The 18,226-nt window shown below is 36.4% G+C and overlaps 1 protein-coding gene and 1 pseudogene across 8 annotated transcripts in view; one reads left to right on the top strand and one right to left on the bottom strand.

Moving 5' to 3' along the window:
* PCDH15 (protocadherin related 15) overlaps positions 1–18,226 on the top strand; it is a 789,625-nt gene that overhangs the window by 11,690 nt on the left and 759,709 nt on the right. The gene's annotated exons all lie outside the window — the stretch shown is intronic.
* LOC118012983 lies at positions 1,784–2,340 on the bottom strand (annotated as a pseudogene).

The raw sequence follows: 18,226 nt of genomic DNA, 5'->3' as shown, positions 1-18,226 counted from the left end.
TAATTTAAATTCCAGAAAATACAACAAGCACTTTCTTGGCTTCAGTCACTTCATGTATCTAACAGTTTGGCCTACATTAAAAAAGTAATCTTAACTGGACTTTCAATCTCATTTGTTGCCAAAAGGAATTAGGATAGCATTTTAAAGAAAAAGAAAAACAAATTACCAGAGCACACACACACTACAGTACCTCTAAAGTTTCCTTCTACTTTCAGATGAGTGCCTTAGAGGAGATGCCATCAGATTTCATTTCCAATGATAATGAAGTTTGAAAACATTTTCCATCTAATCTCTAAATTTGTAAGATTTAAATTCAAACTAGGACCTTTGCCAAATAGCATTTGTGAAATTATCAATTCCATGGGAGTTTATATAAATATGTAAAGTGAGATATATTCTTAAAAAAAACAAAACCCACCCGCAGGACTACTGGCCAGTGACCCACCGATACTAGACCGAAGCCCGTGCAGGCTGTTGGCACTGGTCCCTGAGAGCTTCCCAGCTCCATCCCACCTGACAGCAGAAGTCCCTTTTCTCAGCTGGTTTCAACTTGGCTTTGGGAGCAGATCTCCACAAGTGTAGTGTTTGAAGACAATCATGATGTATTTCTGTTTGTCGTATAATATTAACTGCTTCATTCCATAGCATACACAAAAAAGACACAGAGAAACTAACTTACATAATCAAATCATATGAAAATCAGCTTCTATTTACTGAAAAGTCTTCCAAGAGTTTTCCAAGGGCTGTGCTTATGCTGATGATACAGAAGACATCATAAAAACAGCCTTTTTATTTTTTTAAGATTTTATTCTTTCATGCGAGTGAGAAAGAGAACACAAGCTGGGGGAGAGGCAGAGGGAAGAACAGACTCCCCACTGAGCAGGGAGCCTGATGTGGGACTTGATCCCAGGACCCCGAGATCATGACCTGAGCCGAAGGCAGACATTTAGCCAACTGAGCCACCCAGGTGCCCCTTAAAAGCAGCCTTGCAAAGAAACTTTTTAATTCTGGATTTTCTACTACCCCGATCCCATCACTAGAGATTACTGCAAGGAACAACTGGCCAATGATGGCATTGCTGGTAAGAATAACTAGAAACTGGGGTGCCTGGGTGCCTCCATGGGTGAAGTATCCAACTCTTGGTTTTGTGATCTCGGGGTCATGGGATCAAGCCCCTGCCCCATCAGGCTCTGCGGGGAGTCTGCTTGAAGATTCTTTCCCTCTGCCCCTCCTGGCACACATTCTTTCTCCGTCTCTCAAATAAATAAATTAGTTTTAAAAAAGGAAAAACTAGAAACTTATGAGAAAGCACTTCAAAAACAGAAGAGGTTCGATAACATCCCCCCAAGACAGGGAAGTGTCAAATAGCAGTACTCATTGTTGACCTGGCACATTGCAGTGTGAAATGAAGTACTGCAATTTAAGATTGCTGACGTGTTTTGGTAGAGTAAACAAATAATGAATAGATTTTTTTTTAAAAAGTCAATGACTTAGAATATGAAAAACATAATAGGCTTTGGAGACAACTAAATCTCATTCAAAATTTTATGCTTATGTGATTCCTACACCTTATCTTATTTCTTTAATTTTTTTTTTCTTAGTTCAAGTTTAACAGAAACAACACAAGATCAAGAAAGGCTGGCCTCCCCAGCCCCTGCAGGAAAGGCCCGTCCTGTCCCATACCACATCTGCACTGAGTCTAAAGTCTTTGTTTTAAGATGTTAGTACCAAAGAGATTTTTCATGGCTGCCCATGGCATCCCGGCCCTAAAATGGCCCAGTGTTCACTTCTGCTTAGAGAAATAATCTTTGCTCTTTTGGAGAGTGAGCTTGATGGCATCACTGCCAGGCTTTCCCATGCTTGTCAGTAAACTCAACTAGTCTGAGTCTCATCCACAGAGTGGCCAACAGGGTGGTCTTCACAGCGATCTGCCAAAGGATTTCTTTATCATCAATGATAAAGATGCACAAGATGCCTTCATCAACCTTTAAGACTCCATAGTCCTGAGCAATGGTACACTTGGGATGTGATACCAAGGGAACGTTCACGGGTCCCGGGCCTCCTCCTTTCTTCGATGTTGATCCACACCAGGTGACAGAAATGAGAATCCACAGAAGCACCAATCACTTGACACTTGAGTTTCTTAAATTCTTCTGCCCTGTTGCTGGAAGCATTCATCTGTATGGGGCACACAAAATGAAGTCAAGAGGTTAAAAGAGCATAGTATATATTCCTTTGTAGTCCAAGAGGCTAATGTCTTTGAATGGGGCCATATGGCATAACAGCCTTGGCTTTGAAGTTGGGGGCAGGATGCCCAATTTTGGCATTTCCTGAAGACATCTTTCTATTGACAGATCTGAGACAGAGCACACCAAAGACCAGTCAGGAAGAAGACACCTACAACCATATTTGAAATGCAATTTTTTGGAACTATACCAAATTACAAATAAATATTGCTCTAACAGGGAAAAAAGTCTGTATAGATACATACATACATACATACATATATAATCCACTTTCTTTAATGAAAGATGTATAGGAGCAAGTGAATTTCAAAAGTACGCACAAAGGGAAAATTATATTCTAAGTTTAGAGAATCTCAAAATAGATTCTCTTGGGCGCCTGGGTGGCTCAGTTGGTTAAGCGACTGCCTTCGGCTCAGGTCATGATCCTGGAGTCCCGGGATCGAGTCCCGCATCGGGCTCCCTGCTCGGCGCGGAGTCTGCTTCTCCCTCTGACCCACCCCCCTCTCATGCTCTCTCTCTCTCATTCTCTTTGTCTCAAATAAATAAATAAAATCTTTAAAAAAAAAAAGACTCTCTTCTCTTAATGCTGTATGTATGAAGTTTGGCAACACATTTATTTGAATATATTAGCAAATTATACTGATCAATTGGATTCTATTGCAGAATTTCATTATATAAACCTAGAAAAAAAAGGAAATATCTTTGCTGGTACTTCTGGAATATGTTTCTTAAGTATGTAGTTAACATTCTTTCAGGTTTGAGATTTAGAAATCATTTCGAACAAGTTTGATATAAAAAGTTATTTGAAAAGATGCTCTTAAATTAAAAAAAAAAACATGTCAGCATAGGTTTATCAAATTTTATCACCATTCCTTCACATTGGAATGTTACAGCAGATATTTACAAGGAATAAACTTGGGTCAAAGTCTCTTTAGGAAAGACTGATACTTTTATAGAAAATATATTTTGGGTATTTATTGCCACATATGCATTTTTGGCTTTTTGTTTAGTTTTAGTGGATTTTTTTTTTGAGTATAAGAAAATAAGAATATGTGAAATGAACTGCTACCTCTAAGCTGAACCATTATGATTATTCTGGTTTAGGATATAATCATCATTGCTTCAGTCAGAGAAATGAATTTTCTATGAATCACTGCATCTCTGCTAGTGAATATTTTTGTCTATAATTCATTAAATATCTGCCATTGCCTATGTAATATACTGGAGGTACTAATCACCTTAGTTACTATTCATTTATTTAATTATTCATTCAACACACTTTTATAGGATTGCTACTATATGCCAGGTACTATAAAAGGTGTTGGGGGCAAGGAGTTTATTCCCGATGGAGGGAATAATATGTAAGTCCCCATGATCAGAAGTAAATGCAGTATGATGAAGAGTCTGAATGAAGGCCAGTGTAAATCAAATGCTAATGAAACTGAGGAGATATGCAGGGACCAAGGTTTGTTGATGGTAACAGTGATAAATTTAGTTTTAATTGTAAGTGAAGCCATTGGAGTTTTAAAAGCAGGAGCAGTAGTGGGAGGGAAGGTGTGACGACATGATCCCATTTGTTCCAAGACAGATCACTAGATGTAGTGAGAAAAATGGATTCTCATAAGGACTGATAGAGAAAAATAACACGATAGCTAAGATGCACACCTGTGGCATAGTCCAAGCAGGAGAAGGTGGTGGTTTAAACCACGAGGGGGTAGGGTTGGCTGGGGAAGGAAACTAGATATAGAGACTGGTGGAGGGGCTGGGGAAAAAAAAAAAAAATATATATATATATATAATATATATATTATATATATATAATACGTAATATATAATATATATAATATATAATATATATATATATATAATATATATATATATATATAATACACACACACACACAAACACACAATGTGTGGTTTATTAAAAACCAGGAGGGAAGGGAGTAAGGGAGACAAAGCTGGCGTAAGTAGTCCCAAGAGCAGGGCCATTCACTGACACAGAAACCTTAAAAGGACCACAGTTAGAAGGGAGATCATGAGTTTAGTTGTGGGCAAATTCAGTCGGAAAGAGAAAACAGTTGATTCATTGTGATGTTAAATTTTTATGATAAAAATAGTAATCCTCAATGCTTTGCTATGATTTTTACCAATGTGGTAAAAAAATTATCAATTTTTACAATTATTCTGATTTCATTTTTTGTTGAAAGAAGAATATGTTTAATTTTAATGACTTTCTGGATCCTTTACTCAGTGTTGTATACAATTTAATGAATTGCTTTTCTTTATAGGAATGTCCAATATACAATTGGTAAGGTAACAACTATATATTAAATATTTAATTGGTAAGATAACAATTGTATATTGGGTATTCTTACAAAAAATAATAAACATAATTTTCCCTCAAGAAAGAAAAGGACATGGATATTTTGTGTTTAATTTGTTAAAATAATCATTTAAAGTCAAAATGATAGAGAAATAAGGGATCCTAGAATGCAGAATTTTTCTCTAAAAATTTAGAGTTTTTAAGCCTTTTACTTCCCTTTTAGTATTATAAAATGAACAAACTTAGATTCTGCTTCAAGAAATACCTTTTAACTCTTAACTTTTGACCAAATAAGATTTGAAGAATCTAGGACCAAAGAATATATGTAATCATCCTCATAGACTCATTCTTTGAAGTCATGTTTGTCTGAATTTCTATACATTGTATTACAAACTATGGAAATTGAAAACAATTTTAAATTTTGTGGAGGCTGCATTATATAAAACAAAAATTGAATTTATAATTTATTAATAATGCATATATATGCAAATTTTTGAAATTCAGTGTACGGGAAATGAGCATGCATTATTTTCCACACCCATGTGTAACTCAATATGAAAATATCAAATATGTCTATTAATTTTGAAAGATTAAAAGTAATATTCCCTAGCAGTATTTGTCCTCCTCAAGGGACCTGAGGGATGAAGGACAGCAGGCCTTCTGTTATAGGGATACAAGTATGAAGAATGGAAGCTGGATGCCATCCTAATTCCATTAGTCGTCTCATTTTCCGCTTTTTCTCTACTGTTCTTGTCTGGGTAAATTTTTACTTGAGAACAATAGGATTTTAATTATTATTAAATGCCCATACTGAAGGTAACCAAATATACTCTGGGTATATTAACACTATGCAGAGATTCCTGGGACAGATTTCTTTCCCCACAGTACAAATTTGAGTTTTGAAAGAATAATCTTTTTTATAAATCTGTCAGTTATTTGGTAGACAGTAGCCTCCTTTTCTGAACATACTCATTAGATTATAATCAAAATATAAGGGTGAAATGCATAGTTTCTCACTGAATTTGGTGCCCCAGCCTAGTCTCATAAATGTATGTCTAAAACATATGGTCACAAGAAGCTGAAAATAATTCTTTTTTTTGTGTGTGTGAGAGACCCTGAATCCCCAGAGTTTAAGTAGCTCTATTGTGTTTTGCAAGTTACAAAATGTGACACAGAGGGAGGAATGAAGTAGTCCCCCTACTTCCATGAAGAACTAGAGTGACATCAGGATATTAAGCACTTCTATGAATAAAATATCAATTTTTAAAAACTTTAAGTTCAATTAAGTTAACGTATAGCACACTATTAGTTTCAGGGGTAGAATTTAGTGATTCATCAGTTGCATATAACAGCCAGTGCTCATTCCATCACATGCTCTCCTTAATGTCCATCACCCAGTTACCCCATCCCCCCACCCACCTCCCCTCCAGCAACCCTCAGTTTGTTTCCTAGAGTTCAGCATCTCTTATGGTTTGCTTGCGTCTCTGTTTTTATCTTATTTTTCCTTCCCTCCCTCTATGTTCATCTGTTCTGTTTCTTAAGTTCCACATATGAGCGAAATCATATGGTATTTGTCTTTCTCTGAGTGAGTTATTTCACTTAGCATAATACCCTCTAGTTCTATCCACATCATTGCAAATGGCAAGATTTCCTTCATTTTGATGGCTGAGTAATATTCCATTGTGTATGCATGTGCGCGTGTGCGCGCGCGCATATATATATATATATATATATACCACATTTTCTTTATCCATTCATCTGTCATTGGACATCTGGGCTCTTTCCATAGTTTGGCTACTGTGGACATTGCTGCTATAAACATCGGGGCGCATGTGCCTCTTTGAATCACATTTGTATCCTTTGGATAAATACCTAATAGTGCAATTCCTGGGTCATAGGGTAGCTCTGTTTTTAACTTTTTGAGGAACCCCCATACTGTTTTCCAGAGTGGCTGCACCAGCTTGCATTCCCACCAACAGTATAAGAGGGTTCCCCTTGCTCCACATCCTTACCAACATCTGTTGTTTCCTGAATTGTTAGTTTTAACCATTCTGACAGGTGAGAGGTGATACGTAATTGTGGTTTTGATTTATATTTCCCTGATGATGACTGATATTGAGCATTTTTTCATATGTCTGTTAGCCAACTGGATGTCTTCTTTGGAGAAATGTCTGTTCATGTCTTCTGCCCATTTCTTGACTGGATTTTTTTGTTTGCTTGTTTTTTGGGTGTTGAGTTTGATAAGTTCTTTATAGATTTTGGATACTAGCCCTTTATCAGATAAGTCATTTGCAGACATCTTCTCCCATAAGATATTACTTTGATGCTTGAAGAGTTGCAAATTTGGGAACACTCTGACAGAGTCTCAGCATGGACAATGACAGTGAGGCACAGTGCTTCCTGACAATCATAGGACTGAGGTGATCCCCTCAAGTGACTTTGAGAGCAGAGGAACAATAACTAAGACCACTTATATAAGACTATTTTGCCAAGGGGATACCCAAAATTGACAAGACTAAGATTTGAGAGGAAGTAAGCTGAATGATCTTGAAAAAATCACTTCCCCTATCTGGGAAATGGTTTCCTCATCTGTTACATGAACAGATTAATTGAAAAATAAGTCTTTAGTAGGAGATTTTTGTAATAAACTAGTTAGTCAAATTGATCTGGATATTATCCATGTAGTAGATCCTCATCTGCTTCAGATGTTCAAAAAAATTTAACCTCTTCTGTCCATGGTGTTGAATAAAATGAGCTAAATATGCCCTGAAACTTGATTGTTTTATACCATAGTTATTGAATTCATGACATACACCAGATAATTTATTATCCCCCTTGGGATAAAAACAGTAATAGCTCCTCAAAGATTCCACATCCTAATTTCCAGAACCTATGAGTATATTATGTTACATGGCAAAGAACAATTAAGATTTCAGGTAAAATTAAGTTAGCTAATCATCTGACTTTAAAATAAAGGGATTATGCTGGATTGTCCAGGGGACCCAATGTAATCATTAGAGTTGTTAAAAGTGGAAAACTGAAGCATTTTAATTCTGTGTGGGAGGGAAATATGAGTGTGGAAGAAGTGAGAGTGATGTGGTATGAGAAGAAATTATCTGGCTGTTACTACCTCTAAGGAGGGAGGAAGGACCATTAGCCAAGAGAAGTGGACAGCTTCTAGAAGCTAGGAAAGACAAGGAAGTGAATTTTGCTAAAGACCCTAGGAAAAGAACATAGACCTGTCCACACCTTGATTTTAGGCCAATGAAACTATGTCTTACAGAATTGTTGTTCTGAGCCGCATAGTCTGAGTGGCTTGTTACAACAACCATAGAAAACTAACACATCTCTTAAAGATTTTACAGCATAGTTAGGGGCACAGACAAGAAAACTCATAAAGCTGTCAAAGTGGCATTCACACAATATTATGGGAAAGCAAAATCTCAGACTAAATCATTCTGGAGTTAGTTGTGTTAAATTGTTTTTGTAAAGAACAGTTCTAGGTTGAGCATTGACTAGGAGTAGGATAAACAGAGTCAGAGATATGTGATAAATGGAAGAAACAGAGCTCAGACAGAGGAAATAGCATATGCTATGATGGGAAGGTTTGAAGGACTTTCATATACTCAGAAGAACTGCAACTTACTGAAATCCTGTCTACTTATATTTTACCACCATATGTCTCAGTGTAGCCACGGTTTTCCTTTACATGATTTTGGATAAAAGAGCCAAACACTTGGCCCCATTTCCTACTATTAGGAAACAATAGGACTATAATAATTGCAGACATGTTTCTTATTCATAAGTTATAAAATTAAAGGCTTTTAAAATATTATATTGTGTAGACTTGGGCCTCTTTGTATCTTCCTGTCATTCCGGATATTCTAAAAAGAAGAAAAGCGGTACTAGGCTGTTAACCTTGCATTCTCATCTAGATCAGTTTTGCTCACCTTTCTTCTTTCTGTTCTGTACATTTCAGAGACTCAGCCTAAAGTCTTAAAGCACACTATTTTGAAAATATATTTGTTTAAGATAGCTTCATGGTTTGTCAACATCATTCATGATGTTTATAAATTTCAGATCAGAGGAAAATGTGATATATCCAGGTTAAATGCAATTTAGTTTAATCGTGTGCAGAGACCTGAGATTGCTGTCTTTAGCAAGGTCTTCCTACAAGGATGGCCCTTGTGTGGCACCTGGAAGAGAGATTACCTCCTGGAGCGGTGTGGAGAGGAGGGGGTGGGGTACTAGAGAGGTGCAGGTGCATAGTGTCGGTACTATTGTAGTTCTTGGGCTGGGCAAGTTGGCAATGGTCATTACATTCTATAAATGCATACTTTTTAAGAAAAGCCCCGTTCACTTGGTAATGATAATAGGGTATTAATAAAAGGATTTATGATTAGCCTAATAAAGTACATTTAAGATCTAATTAAAATGTTAACAATCGAGGAAAAGGCTTTGGAAACAGATTCATATTTCATTCTGAGAATTCTGGATTAATGATTTTATATTGATTAACTGTACTTTATTTCTCTGAGCTTCACCTTCCTTCGCAAATATTGATAATGAGCCTCTCAGAATGTTTTTTTGAGGGAGGACAGCCACTAGACCTGATACCAAATATTTCTTGTTCTCCATATGGGCACATTACGGGATTGCACTTCTGTGGGTGTTTTCCTTTTGTTTTCTTTTTTTTTTTTTTTTAGATTTTATTTATTTATTTGAGAGAGAGAAAATGAGAGAGAGCATGAGAGGGAGGAGGGTCAGAGGGAGAAGCAGGCTCCCCGCCGAGCAGGGAGCCTGATGTGGGACTCGATCCCAGGACTCCAGGATCATGACCTGAGCCGAAGGCAGTCACTTAACCAACTGAGCCACCCAGGCGCCCCTTTTGTTTTCTTTAAATGATGTCCAACCATATTTGTGATTAAAAGTGAAGTTATGAAAAATCACCTGTGAAAGAAAAATTTGAGAGTCAGTGTAGAATTCACCACATTTCCTTCCATCTGCTGAATGTATCATTATTATTTCTGCAAAACTGCTCTTCTGAGCAACTTTGATAGCATAACCATTTGGACATGGAGAATGAACAAGAGTATATACTTTCTGTTGTTTTAAGCCTGTTTTATTCTTTTTGCAGCATATCTTTGCCTATCCTAACTGATAAAATTTTTATTAAATGAAATAAAATAATGCAGGACACCCAGCATAATGCTTAATGTATTACATGTGATTAACAAATAATAGTAACTATATTATTCTGTATTCCACTTACATAACAGAGCTCTAGCAGAATAACACATAGAATGGGTATGGGTAAAGTTTGGTAAGCAAAAGTTTAGAGGATTTCTCAGTACATGGATAGGCACACACATCTGAATGATAGATTGGGAGCCATTAAATACAAATTCACCATTTTTTGCCTGGAGACATCTTTTTATTACTTGAATTCTTAAAGCAAATGTCAACTAAATAACTGTGTTTTACATGAATTTCTTAAATTCGGGTTTTTATACCAGGAGTCAGGAAAGCATGTCCCAGAATAATTTATTTATTTATAAAATGATGTTTTTATAAATTTGAAAAAAGAAACAACACTAAATATACTGTTTAGACATATATATATATATATATATATGATTTTTTTAGCAAGGAAAATATAAACATAAAATTGTGGTGAATGATAATATCTGGCCACAGTGAGTTCATGATTGGAAATATTTATCTGCCTAAAGAGCCTACTTACACTTAGGAATCTACTTTAAAAAAAAAAAAAAAATCTCCATTTTGGGCTTGTTATCCAAAGTAGTAATGCCAGATATTATATGGTATCTTAAAAGTGTAGAGTATAAGAAACTGTAGTTTTATAAATGTAAAGAAGCCTAATTGTGTGTCTTTTGAATTTCACTGAAGTTCAAATGTTTGTTTTAACATATCCATAGCCAAAGCAGTTGGAAGACAGCATATATGTACAGGCATCTTTCAAATTCATTGTTTTAATTACCAAAGTTAAAAGAATATATATATTTTTTTCTTCTTAGTCTCCTTTCCTGTAGTTTATTTTCCTTTCCATTATCCTCATCCTTTTTAAAGAAAATTTACAGAGCCCTAATTCATAGACCAAGAACACAGCTGCCACTTAGATGAACAAATAAATAACTGCATTTGTCACATAAAAATGTGTAATTTTGGATAAAATCCAGTGAATCCAGGGACTTATATAACGCTCAAGAAATAAATAAGTAAAATATTCCTCATTTTCCACTGCTGTAACAAAGTGGGACTGCGATTGACATCAGTGAAAGAACATTTTGAAATTTTAATCATTTTTACATGTTTTTATTTGCTATACAGACAGATCATATAAAGAACATTTCTAAGGAGGAGCTCCTGGGTGGCTCAGTCGGTTAAGCATCTGACTCTTGATTTCAGCTCATGTCACGATCTCGGTGTTGTGAGATCGAGCCCTGTGTCAGGCTTCACGCTGGGCATGGAACCAGTTTGAGATTCTCTCTTTCCCTCTCCTTCTGCCCCTCCCCCCCTAAAAAAAGCACATTCTTAAGGATATAAAACAGTAGTCAAGATCTCATAATTTTGCTTATAAAAAGTTCCATTCCCTTGAAATATGATATTGCTGTTGTCCTTGATAAGAATAATGCCCGTATATGATACAAGTGTATAGGCATGAGGAGCCCTCTGAGTTCAGCTCAGTCACTCAGCTGTGGACAGAAGGAAACTGAAAGTATAGATGGTATTTGTGAAGCTGAGGATGGCTCAGAGGAGACAGACGCATGGCTGGTGTGTGGGCGTTTTGGGACATAAGGGGATCCATGGACTCATGGACCGTTCTGGCTGACTCATTTACTGATTTTCATAAAATCTCTCTATATGCCTACACTCTTTTTATGACTTAGATTCAGTTTTCATGATCTGCATGTTTGTTGTGGAGAGATCTCTACACAGTGGGTACATTCATCAGTTTGGGAGAATCGGTTTATAGATACTTCTTATTTTCTGAAACTGGACATCACAGAGAGCTCCATTTCCCTCAATGGGTCAGTATTTGTGTGGACAGTTAGAATCTGTCTGCCTTTTGCTGGTCTATCCTCTTCTCATATGGTCTAGGCATTCTCCACTGAAAGTTGCTCTGAGTTCTCTCCAGCCTCCCCCTTGGATTCAGACGTGCCCTACCCAGTGCATCACCTCCCTTCTCTGCCCGAGCTAGACAAGGTGATCAACAGCCAACCTTCTTGCCTCGTTGGCAACACTCCCTATTTTTTATAGAACAAATTCCCCAAACTTCAGGATCATGAAAATCTCTTGACTGAATGATTAGATCAACTTCTGAAAAGAATCAGAATTTTAGAAGGAAAAGAGTTCAAGTTCTATCCAGAATGCAGTATTCTTTGCCTCTCACAAAACATTATGCTTAAAACCAAGGCATCCAGGAGAAAGTACTCAGTGGGTGCCCCTCTACTTCTTACGTGGCTCTCTGGCCTTCGGTTTATCAATGCTCCCTTTCTTCAGGATACTCCATTGAAACAAAATATGGCGTAACTCCTTCCACAGGAAGTTATCTCATTTCTGGACCTTCTCCAATCTCCCTACTCATCATGGTGTTAGACCAAATACAGTTTGGAACCAAGGCTCGGGCTTTAATCTGGTAACCAGAGATTCTCATTGAGTTATAATTTCATTTGAGCAAGTGAGAATATATTTTCTGTTCCCTGCTTACTTTCTATATCCCCATACCCTATTCAGTGCCTATCCTAGTTGACCTATAACATATGCACAGCTCCCCAAAAAACTATTAATATTTTTCCTTGAAACATACACTCCCAATCCTTTTGAGGCAGAATCGACATCTGATTTTACAATCTGCCTATTTTACAATATGCCTATTTTTTATTTGGAAATTTCAGATAAGTGGTTAATAAGCCTGTATCTACTCTTTCAATCCAGTCTTGGGGAAAGTACAAATTCTTATATTTTCTCTCAGAATGGAAGATTCAAGAGTAAGGATGCCAGTGCCCCTCATCCCCAAACCACATTTCAAATGTCTTCCCTTTAATGTAGGGTTGTTGCTTTATATCCTTTTAAATTATTTCTATGAGGTTTTAAAAAATATTTAATTAAATATAGCACACAAATATTAGCTAAAATTTTATTAGAAACCAAAATACCTCAGCTTCATCCTGATTAAGAAGATGGATTTTTAATGTGGTTCACATTTTAACTCATGAGGGCCAACTCAGGAAGTTTAGTGTTTTAGAGAACAGATGCTTGGTTTTAAGAGCCCAAAATATGGCATTGTTTAAATCTCACTGGGCGGGGGGGGGGGGGGGGGAGAAGGTGGGTTGACATTTCCCCTCACTAATGTTGAAAAAAATCAATGATAAAGTGACACACACCCAATTAGATAGAGTATAAGTGGGGAAGAAAATAAAATTAATGATTTCATTTTTAATCTGCCTCTTTAGGGTAGATGAGGAGTTAGGAATAATCAGAGAAATGTATCTATCTATGTATAAGAAGAAGATATATATGAATCCTCAAAAGGAACTTACACTTGCTCCTTTCTCCTTATCACTTTAATATGCAGACTTAAAGGCCAGCTTTCAAGGGTTGGCATGGCTAGTACTCATTTACTGAGATCAGAAATAGTGATTTCCAGATGTCCACAGCTCATATATAATGCTGTGATAGATGTGAGAAAACCAGTAATAATTGTATGACAGCTACTAGCAAACCACTAACAAAAATGGATAGAATTTTATGCCCCTCATAGCTTGAATTTAATGGATGTGCCTTTGTAATTATTTTAGGATATTAAAATTCAGCTGCACTGAATGTTGTTTAAATAACTATTGACCATAAAATTTTTCTGTGATTGAATGCACATGTGGGTAACTGATAAAGTAGTGTAGTGCATAATATCTTCAGTTGTTTTCCCAGAACAAGGAATATCATAGCATTTATTCACTTTAGTGACAGTTTCATATCCTTTAAGTCAAAAGAAATTATGGAATCTGACAGAAAATTGAAGAAATATAATGAAAATCAAAGGAATACAACCAAAATTAATAAACAGTTCACTGAAAGGCTTTATGATTTGAGTGGATTAGGTTTTTTTTTTTTTTTAAAGATTTTTATTTATTTGACAGAGAGAGATACAGCGAGAGAGGGAACACAAGCAGGGGGAGTGGGAGAGGGAGAAGCAGGCTTCCAGCTGAGCAGGGAGCCCGACGCGGGACTCGATCCCAGGACCCTGGGACCATGACCTGAGCCGAAGGCAGACGCTTAACGACTGAGCCACCCAGGCGCCCCTAGGTTTTTTTTTTTTTTTTTTTTAAATGTAGGATTATTTCATCCTGTTTTTGACCATTTGATTGTCCAAGAGGCATTCAATCTAATCTCTAAAATTATAATAGTCATCATTCGCACCACATTCCTTTATTTATTCACCTTCCTAATTGCTTAAGTCAGATTTTCAAAAACAACTTGATCTCCTCTCTCTGTCACTTCTCATGTATGTAGAACCTTTCTACATATTAGTTCTGTTGATTCTACTTGTTAGTTATTTGTTGCATCAGTTCCTTTCTACATGCTTTGCTATTTTGTTCTATTTTATTTCTTTCTGTTTTATTATGTTCAGTTAGCCAACATATAGTACATCATTAGTTTTTGGTGTAGTGTTCAACGATTCATTAGTTGTGGATAACACCCAGTGCTCCATGCAATATGTGCCCTCCTTAATACCCATCACCTGGTTACCCCCGACCCACACCCCCCTCCCCTCTGTAACCCTCAGTTTGGTTCCTGGAGTCCATAGTCCTCTCATGGTTTGTCTCCCTCTCTGATTTCTCCCCCTTCAGTTTTCCCTCCTTTCTCCTATGGTCCCCTGTGCTATTCCTTATATTCCACATATGAGTGAAACCATATGATAATTGTCTTTCTCTGCTTGACTTATTTCACTTAGCATAACACCCTCCAGTTCCATTCATGTCAATGCAAATGGTGGGTACTCACCCTTTCTGATGGTTGAGTAATATTCCATTTTATCTATGAACCCATCTTCTTTATCCATTCATCTGTGGAAGGGCATCTCAGCTCCTTCCATAGTTTGGCTATTGCGGACATTGCTGCTATGAACATTGGGGTTCATGTGCCCCTTTGGATCACTACATTTGTGTCCTTGGGGTAAATACCCAGTAGTGAAATTGCTGGGTCATAGAGTAGCTTTATAACGTCTTGAGGAACCTCCATACCATTTTCCAGAGTGGCTGCACCAGTTTGCATTCCCACCAACAGAGTAGGAGGGTTCCCCTTTCTCCATGTCCTCACCAACATTTGTGTTTCCTGTCTTGTTCATTGTTCATTTTGGCCTTGCTAATTTATTAGTTAAGATTCCATGTTCTATTATTCTGACAAGTACAGCAGTCTCCTAGATGGTCTTGATGCCCCCTCAAACTTACACTGTTTTCTTAGAGTACTCTTTCTGAAAAATAAACACTAAAAAAGTTATTTAAAAATAGTTAAATCTATTAGCTTGGTCTATAAAGTGTTCCATATTCAAACTCATCTACTCAACTTTTACCTGATAAACATACATACCAACCAAGAGTTACTAAAACAAAACATGCATTTTAAGCCTCAGTGTCTTTTATAGAGTTTGTCCAGCATCCTGTTCATCCGTAAAGAACCAGCTCAGTCTTCCTTCCCTAGAAGCTTTCCTTTGTCTCCATTCCTTGCAGAGTTATGCACTCTCTGCTCCATCTGTCTAGTATGCCTTGCAAGAAGCACAACATTGATCATACTGGATAACTCATCTCTTTTCCCAACTGGACTATCCAAACCTTTAAGGTAAGAACTGGGTCATATTTATCTTTATAGATGGGTATTTTGTATGAAGTTTACTCTGCAACTTAGTGTGCCTTTAAGGACTACTTAGTTTGCCTGTTGGCTTGGCTGTTAGACCTCCATGAAATATTTCTTCCATCTGTTTGAGCTAAAATCTCTATGGTTGTAATCACGAAATTGCTTATTTTTTGTACCTGTCCTCTGTAGCTGACCTTTCAATATGGAGTTCAGTTCTTGTTACTTTGTGCTCTCTTAGGCATGATTATTTCGATTGTTTGTTTTTCTTGAGCCTTTCACTGTTCAGTCTTGGCAATGTGGCCATTAAATCCATTTTTGCTCCTCTATAAAATTCAGCCTGAGTCTCATTCCACTGCTAGACAGATAAATTGCACATCCACAAATACATCAATAAATATGTGTTGAAAGAGTTAATGGTTAGATGAAAGTATGTGTGTGTTTAAAAATATCCTAATGCCTGAATATTCTCCTTAATTCCAGAAGCAATGTTATTTTTCACCATTTAAAAAAATATTCATCTTCCAGTACATAAGAAGAAAAACAAATCATTGAAACTGAGTTTATATTTTCACTCATTCCTTTGAGAGAAAACTGCACAGATATCAAATCCCTAGTTTTATTTTTTAGACATGCTTTATGACATTCCAAACATTGAGTACAGATTACAGACAATAATAATTAATCAAAGTTGATTTTAGTTGCCTGAAGCATTATCTGTGAGGAAAATGGCATAGAAAATGTTCTCATAAAAACGTGCTGCTAATGTGTCACTGAAATATAAGGCTAAAACAAAAGACTAAAGATTTCCCCCATGCATATCTTTTGTTTCAACCTTTTCTATTTGTTGTTTTCTTTGCCAGGTCTTAACATTTTTTTTTCCTACAGATGAGAGTTGATTTTTATAACATTCTGGATTGATTATATTTCCATCCAACTCTTCATCCCTTCTCTTTTTGTCTAGTCATGGTCAGCTTTAGAAGAAAAGAATACTCAAAGATAGAGGCTGACTTCCATGAAAACATACTGATAATAAAACCCCTCAGTTTGGCATAAGCAATGAATTTTTGTGAAGTATTAGGCCCCTGAAGGAGAAATTAATATGCTGTGGAGATGGCCAAAACATGAGCCATCTTATTCTTGCCAGTGGAAGGTTCTCTTCACTTTGTTCCAACATGCTGGCCATCAGTTCCTAACGTCCTCTCAGAAAGAACAACTGCTTCTGTTGATACTTGGAATAGGGGAAAGGATGTACCTAATTTTATGCAAACAACCCCATGCTCTTTATCTTCATAGGAAGCAAAGAACGAACTGTTTAACTTGCCAGCTAGGTAGTTTGTGAGTTTCTGAGCAAACGTAGCATATGTAATGGCATATATTCAATGTGAAAAGTTGCCCCAAAGAGAACAAGTAGGTTAAAAAGGAGGATGTTTGTTTATCTACAATCCACCCAATGTCGTAGTTCTCCTTATACTAGAAAAATGTGCTGCTTTCTATGGAAAACTCTTTAATCTCTGTTTTCCAATCATAACCTCCTTCAAAAGATATGGCAAAAATCCATTAATCTGTGAAAATAGACATCTCTCAATTATATTAAGAAAAGCCAAATAACTTGGTAAGTAGGATGAATATGGCAGCTAATAATTTTAATTTGTATTTTTGAATAGATTTCTTTTTCTGAGAAAGGATTAATTTAAAAGCTGCTAAGATTGCCCCAAGTATCTAGTTGCCCACCTACTTAGAGAGAGCTTCCATTCAAACTCAGGTTATAGTTATTAATTTTTAGAAGTAAAATGTAATAAGTATTAAAAAATGTTAAACCAGTCTAATTCTGTGGAAGAAACACACGCACACAATATATATATATATCTACATAATTTTTCAAATGTAGGAAAGGAAACAGTAAATGAGAATAAAATTGGTATTGTCTACAAATAAATATTTCATAAGTTCCATTTTACTGTCTACACCACAAACATTTCATAAGTTCAATTTTTGAAAGTATTACAACAAACATTAAGGAACCATGGACTCTTTACAAACTTCACATTTTACTACTATTTTAATAGCCAGATATATACTTTGAATCCTACTAATTATTCATTAATTTGCCAATTCATTAATTCAATAAGTACTTACTTATCTTTTGTATTTTGCCAGATAATGTAGTAGGTAGAAATGCAATGATAATAGGGCTTATGAATGATCACAAATAACTGTTTTCCAGATTTTTTACTAGACTCTTCACATCTACTAATATGTAATTCTAATTAAAACTTTACAAACACCCGAGGCTAATAGAGACTAAGTAATCCAGGTTTATTGGTTGAGACCAACACCATACAAGGGAAGGTGCATCTTCCTCCTAAGCCCTTGAAATTCTACCGCAAACCACAAGCTGCTTGCTTGCAGATGTGTTCCACCATTACTGGCAATAAACAAACAACAGTCAAAAAGTAGACTCATGGTCATATAACAGGATTCTCTGTGGATATCATTTTTACCACACCTATTAAATATAACTAATGCCACATGATTTAAAAATTCTATTTCAACTTTAAAATATTATCTGCGGGCGCCTGGGTGGCTCAGTCGGTTAAGCGACTGCCTTTGGCTCAGGTCATGATCCTGGAGTCCCTGGATCAAGTCCCGCATCGGGCTCCCAGCCCAGCGGGGAGTCTGCTTCTCCCTCTGACCCTCCCTGCTCTTGTGCTGTTTCTCTCCCTCTCACTCTCAAATAAATAAATAAATAAATAAATAAATAAATAAATAAATAAATAAAT

Source organism: Mirounga leonina, unplaced genomic scaffold (genome assembly GCF_011800145.1).
Source record: "Mirounga leonina isolate KUSES-001 unplaced genomic scaffold, KU_Mleo_1.0 Mir_152, whole genome shotgun sequence".
In the NCBI taxonomy this organism is placed as follows: domain Eukaryota; kingdom Metazoa; phylum Chordata; class Mammalia; order Carnivora; family Phocidae; genus Mirounga; species Mirounga leonina.
Note: the sequence above shows the minus strand (reverse complement) of the source record. Positions and strands in the feature narration are given on the sequence as shown.